Here is a 7321-nt window from a genome sequence, read left to right as displayed (position 1 = left end):
TACAGTTTAACACAAATATAGAATTGCGTCAAAATTATTGAGTTCTGTTGAACCCATCTAAGATGCTAGATCTTCATCGTGATGTTTTTAATACAAATACAACATGTAATAGTATCATCATCTTGATTTTCCAATACAAATATAGAATCTAAGTAATAATTACTTGATAATTTGACTTTAAAGTAGGCCAATTTTTTCCGATCTATCAAGAATTAACTTTTACCAGATATAGCTATTAATAATATATTTTTATTACCATACTAAAGTTACTTCAGTTAATTTAACCCTAATTTTTTAATACATATATAGAATGTAAGTAAAAGTTACTGATAGTTTGAATTTTAAAATCAAATGAATTCTAGATAAGAATCTTGATAATTATCTGTTTTTTTAACTGAGTAGGAAATAATTCAAAGTGGGCCCATGTTTTTCTAGTCTATCCAATATAAAGTTGTAGTATATATAGCTATTACTAATACATTTTTTATTATCAGTCTAAAGTTACTTGTTAATCTATATAAAAATTTGAGATTGCCCTTCAATTTCTACAAACACAACAAAAGAAGGATCCATTTGGATAAGGAAATTTGTAATAATCTATTGATCAAGTAATTCATTTTTTATTTCTATTTTTTTTCAAGTGTCTATTATACAAGTATTTATCTTAATTACTTTGATTTTCTATTTGTCTCAAACATCTCAAACATCAACATTTAAGAGGTCCCAAAGTCTCACGTTGTTCATGTATACAAGTTCTTTTTAAATTATAGCATTTGAAATTTATCAAATTAAAAAGGGGGTGTCTTTTTCTTTGCTGTACACAATTTTTTTATTATAATTTAGCAGTGTGAAAAATAGAAAATAATTGGTTTGGTGAAAATCAACATGGTTGTTTTCTCTAAAAAAAAAATCTGAATTTATGACTTTCTGATATAATTACAGATCCTTCAAAGTTATTAATGTAGTTTTTATGGGATCATTGGTTTTTATATATAAATAAATTAATTAGGGATATATGAGGTATATAAAGTGTAACATCAATTTAAGACTGAAGAATAAAAGAATCTTTTGATTTAATAGTATTTTATCGTTTTATAAGCTTATACAACGTGAAACTAATTAAATTATAAGTCAATGAGTTGGAATAGTCTATGTGTTCAATTCTTTCTTAAATCTAGTTCTTTATTAGTTTGTGACTTTGTGCTATTAGATATATTGTACAAAATTTAGGTATGTAGGTTTAATAAGATCAGTGAATTATTTTATTTTATTTTACCTTAATTAAAGATATTTGGGGTCTCTTTAGGATATCTCAAAAATTATTTAATTTTGCTTTTTCAAAACTTTTATCAATCTAAAAAGTGTATAAATATTGGTGTGTCGATTGTCACATGTGATATTTGATTGAATAGATACATCATAAATTAGTTCAGAAGTTAACAATGGAAGATCATACTGATACGACTGAGAGAAGAGAAAGTTTGGTTAATCTTATGACAAGAGGACCTAGAGAGGATCAAAATGAGGACAACTTTATTACTAACAATAGAGATGGTGGTACATCTGGAGATGAATTGAATTCTCCACATGGTATTTCATCAAAGAGACATAAATACAATGTCAATCAAATTTAAGAGCTTGAAGTGTATGTGTATCATTCCAAATTGCTTTACATATATTAATATGCTTATGCTGATTAACATTTTTTTCAATTTATTTTCCTTGTGGTATTAGTGTATTCAAAGAAAATTTACATCTTGACGAAAAAATTAGATTAGAACTCGCAACAAAATTTTCCGTGGGCCAAAAATAAGTGCAATTTTGGTTCCAAAATAAATGATCCATATTGAAGGTGATGGCCATATGTCATATTTTTCTTCATTCATGTTAACCTTGTGTAAATTTTTGTGTAATACTTATGAAAGTGAATGATGTTGTTTATTCAGATGCAATTGGAACGACATGATAAGAGAATGTTGCAACAAGAAAATGAAAAACTTTTCATATAGTATATCGCAATGAAGGAAGTCATGGAAAATTTAATTTGTGATCCATGTCATAATAAAGATACTATAAGAAATGAAAATGTTGATGAGAAGGAAATATTGAATGAGCATGCCCGCCTGAAAAATGAACTTACGAGGATTGCTATCCACACAAACAAATTTTTGGGACCTTCTACATTCTTAGAGGGATCATTAAATTCCATGATGGAAAATTTTGGGTTAGAACTAGTTACGGGAAGAGATGAAACTAGTGATATAAATGTTGTGGACGATTTATCATTATATGAGGTTGATTTGGGAAAATATCTATCAAGTAGTCTACCCACAAACTAAGTTAACAAAGATTTAACACTTTATAAATCAATGTTACTAAATCTCGCTTTGGATTCCTTGAATGAGTTGCTTAAGTTGGCAATGAGTTATGAACCTTTATGGATTAGAAGCTTGGATGGAGGTGGGGAAATATTAACTATGAAAGAATATGATAGATCTTTTATTCCAATTATTGGCATAAAACCTAGCAATTTCACAACAAAAGCCACAAGGTCATTTGGATGGCAATAGTCTGATATTTGTAGAGATGTTGATGAATGAGTTACGTTGGTTTTCATCCCAATTTCCTTTTCGCATAAATTCGTTAAGAACTTTCAGTTGTTAACCACTTATACCCCCTATTTAGTATGACAAAAATGTTGCTTCATTTTTTTTTTCTTGTTCTTACTTTTATTATATTTAACATATTTATTTAATTAATGGTGCTTCAACTAACTGTTACATATTTTTTTGTCAATTAAGTTTAACTTTGAAATCATAAACATAAGAATATGTTTACCTGTTATTTTATATATATTTTTTATAAACATTGTTTTTTATATATGTAGAGTCAATGGATAGAGATGTTTCCATGCATTATTGGTAAAGTCAAATACTTTTGATGTTATTTCTACTAGCATAGGTGAAAGCAAGAGTGGTACTGTGTTATTGGTATTATCTCTTACTCATTATTTGATGGAAATTACATATCTAATATTTACAAGATCAATTCGGATTGGCTCTGGTTCGTTTAGAAAATGTGGTTGGGGGACTATATGTGGAGCAATTCGGCGATCCAAACCTTCTTCTTCGGAGCGGAAAGGGACGTGGCCAAAACATTTGATTGATTCCTAATTCTTTAATTCAGAATAAAGGGGCTCGCTTTGCCCGTTAAGTATAGCTTGAAAGTATTAATTTGCAGATTGAAACTTAAATACAAATTATTTCAAATGTGGTTCCTGTCCATGAAATACAATTTCTACGTTTTTGTCAAAAACATGTTGAAGGTACTTGGATTAATGTGGATGTATCTATCGACACAATCAAAGAAGGTTCGCAACAAAATAAAATTGAAAAATGTCGAAGGCTCCCTTCTGGTTGCATTATTCAAGATATGCCTAATGGTTATTCTAAGGCAATTCAACTCAAATTGGTTTATCATTTGAGTCCCATGCAGGTCTTCATAACTTTAAGTTTTTTTTTTTTTTAATTATTGGGTTGCTTGCTCATTCTATATTGAGGATTTTCTAAAACTGATTCTCTTGACATTTGCTTCTAGCTTTTATTTTTGGCTGACAATTTTTTATATAGAGTCAGTTGAGTCCAGTGAAAGTTTTATCTTAATTATGAACCTTATGTTTGTATTTTATATTTAAGATGCCTTTTCAATTCATAAAATTACAATATCATCGAATTCATAGCTATATATTTTGTGTTTTCATAATTAGTAAGCTTTTAATTAGAAGTGAGATCATTGAGAATATTAATTATCTTTTAATAATAAATTTATAATCTATGAATGAAGGTAAAACTTATGGAAAAGGGCCTGAAAAATATTCCAACTTTGGCCGAAATTGTTGTTACGATACCAAACTTTGTAAAGGACCTTTTACCCCCATGTACTATTTAATAGTGCATTTCAAAGGTATATATGTGCCTACGTGGACATCATAAATATTGCATCATTTTAAATAGTAATGTGTCTACGTGGACACATATATACCTTTAAAATACACTATTAATTTGTGCAGGGGATAAAAGGTCCTCCATAAAGTTTGGTATTGTAACAGCAATTTCGGCCAAAGTTGGAGTATTTTTCAGACCCTTTTTCCTAAAACTTATATATTATCATCATTAATATATACGCGATATATTTGTGAAAATATACTATTATCTAATCTCATAGCTATATATTTTGTGTTTTCATAATTAGTAAACTTTTAATTAGAAATGAGATCATTGAGAATATTGTATATCTTTTAATTATAAATTTATAATCTATGAATGAAGGTAAAACTTCTATATTATCATCATTAATATATAAGCGATATATTTGTGAAATTATACTATTATCTAATTTTATAGCTATATATTTTGTGTTTTTCATAATTAGTAAACTTTTAATTAGAAATGAGATCATTGAGAATATTCTATATCTTTTAATTATAAATTTATAATCTATTAATGAAAGTGAAACTTCTATATTATCATCATTAAAATATAAGCGATATATTTGTGAAATTATTCTATTATCTAATTTCATAGCTATATTTTGTGTTTTCATAATTAGTCTACTTTTAATTAGAAATGAGATTATTGAGCATATTTTATATCTTTTAATCATAAATTTATGATCTATAAATGAAGGTTAAACTTCTATATTTTTCATATGTGATATGTAAGGTACATACTAAAGTATATTTCTCCCACCACTATGGCAGATGATTGTACTCCCAAACATTATTAATTGGGTTATATGTTCTATGCATTATTTTTCATGATCAACATATAGTTATTTTATTTTTTTATTTCCTTATATTCTTTATACTTTATTTTATTCAAAATGGAATAGGTTGGTTTTCTTTTAGCATTGATAACTCCAATTATTTTGAAATTGTATGGAGTATATTCTATCGTCTTTAAAAAAAATTATTTTAATGTTTGACCTTCTAACCTTATACTGAAGCTCTCTTTGTTCAATTTTGTTATGTTTTCTTTTAGGTTTGTTTGAATTAATACATTTAGATACATAAATATATTACTTTCTTTTGCAATAAATTGCCTACAATGTTCCTCTACATTTTGTGCATGTTCCCTGCTATCATATTTATTTGTAACACCATCATGAATCTTTTGTTAGGATGCATTCCTTGTGATTGTGTCCATGATTTGGTTGCTGAGTTTTCTAAGTTGTCTCAAACAATGATTATTTTACTTTAATTGGTAATTAGGTTAATATTTTTAGGTTATTTGGATCGAGCATATGGAATATGATGAATTTTTTGTTCATCATTTGTATCTCCCTTTGATCAAAGCCGGTCTAGGATTTGGCGCACAAAGGTGGATGTCCTCTTTGCTAAGGCAATCTGAGTTCTTGAGAGTGATGACATCATTTGTCTGCCAATTCCACAGGTAATCATGAATATTTTATTATTGCACCAAGTTCTTACACATTTGAATACCAATTAAAAAATTTAATTTTGATAAATTTTTATTTGGGGCAGTTGATTCAAAGGGTGAGATAGGTATGAGAATATTGGCTCAACGCATGACTCACAATTTTTGTGCAACCTTAAATACAATTCAAATAGAAAATGGAAAAGATGCAAACTTGATGATGAGGAAGAATATTAGGGGCCCTGGTGAACTTATCGGTGTGGTTTTTAGTGCCACAAAGACAATTCAATTACCGATAAAACCACAATGTTTGTTTGAATTCTTCACTAATGAAAATATGAGGAGCCAATGGAATATATTATCCTATAGTGGTCCCATGAAAAATATTATCCATATTAGTAAGGGTCAAAATCTTGAGAGTTGCGTATCTATGTTATGTGCTAATGTGAGTAATCAATTATCGCTTATTTTAGAAACATGACAAAGTTTGTTCTTTGACCTTATTGTTGATGTATTAATAATATTTTCTTTTGATTTGAAAATGTAGGGGGATGACATCATTGCTAATCAAAATAACATGTTGATCTTTCAAGACACTTGCACAGATGCAACATGTTCTCTTTTAATATATTCAATAGTCGATTCTTCAAAAATGAAAACGCTGATGAAAGGGGGAGACTCTTCTTGTGTGAAACTCTTGCCCAATGGAATTTCGATAGTTCCTGATTTATCTCAAGATTATTCTACAAATAATAACAATGGTGGAAATAATAATGAATTTTATAGTGGATCACTAGTGACTATTAGGTTTCAAATGTTAGTGGTCAATCTTACCACAACAAATCTTCCAACGAAGACAATCATAGACACAAATGACATCATCTCTCATACAATTCATAAGATCAAAATTACTCTCAAATGCAAGTGATTCTTCAAGATGAATTGTTATCCATTGATCAGACATTAATTATTTTTGACTCTTTTTTTTTTTATTTTGATTCATAGAAGAGGGATTCAATGTCAAACTTGTGTGTAAAACTACATAACAAATAAATAAGTAATGGTTTGGTATCAACTCAGTTTCTTTTAAGATTAAAATCTAGCTCTTAATTCGTATTTATTGTGTTTTTTTTTCAAATAATGAGATATCATTGAATCATTCTATGTAACAACTTATTTATGTCGTTATAGAAAAACCAATGGGGAAACAATTGGGTCAAGGAAAACTTTTTATAGTAACTTGGAAATTTGTAGCCTAGTCTAGATTTGGATAAAATCTGAGTCAGGTAAGGTCTAGAGAAATCTGGTAATGAATGGGGGATCTAATTTTGATTTTGATCATATGAGTGCATAGCTAATATGTTAAGGAGCCCATACGACTTTATGCAATCGAATACGGGCGAGTAGAACTCCTGAAATTGATCTTGGCGTGAAATGGTAGTTTCTGAGCGTCAAGGGTTGAAGGTGTGTTGTTAAATGGGGGCTTGGAACTCAAATCCGACCTTTTGTATCCGTGTAAGCCGTCAAGGCTGGGCCGCCGTAGCGGGCCAGTCGCAACTTAAGTCAGGAAAAACCCCAATTTCATTATTTTCCTACAAACTTCGTTCTTAAGAGTTAGGAGATGACTCATGACGATTTGTTGACAGTTTTCCACGACTTTTGGTGCTAAAGGTAAGGATTTTACTCCTCTAATCTATTTTTTCGATCCGTAGAATTTGTATTCATGGGTAATTATCATTGGGGGAGGGTTTTGACTTGAAGTTAATGGTGAAAAAAGCCCTAGATGCACTTTAGTATCATGGGTTTGGCCTAGGGTTATTGGGTTTGTTATAATTCAGGTAAATTAGACCTTAATTATTGATCCTTGCATTGTATTAATAGTTTGT

At 29.0% G+C, this 7321-nt stretch overlaps 1 pseudogene; it reads left to right on the top strand.

Annotated features, from left to right (window-relative positions):
• The first annotated feature begins 1442 nt into the window (after window positions 1–1442).
• On the top strand, window positions 1443–6363 carry LOC125822447 (homeobox-leucine zipper protein ANTHOCYANINLESS 2-like; annotated as a pseudogene).
• Window positions 6364–7321: the final 958 nt, after the last annotated feature.

Source organism: Solanum verrucosum, unplaced genomic scaffold (assembly GCF_900185275.1).
Source record: "Solanum verrucosum unplaced genomic scaffold, falcon-dt-bn FXZP01000302.1, whole genome shotgun sequence".
NCBI lineage: Eukaryota > Viridiplantae > Streptophyta > Magnoliopsida > Solanales > Solanaceae > Solanum > Solanum verrucosum.
This window is presented reverse-complemented; position numbering and strand designations above follow the sequence as displayed.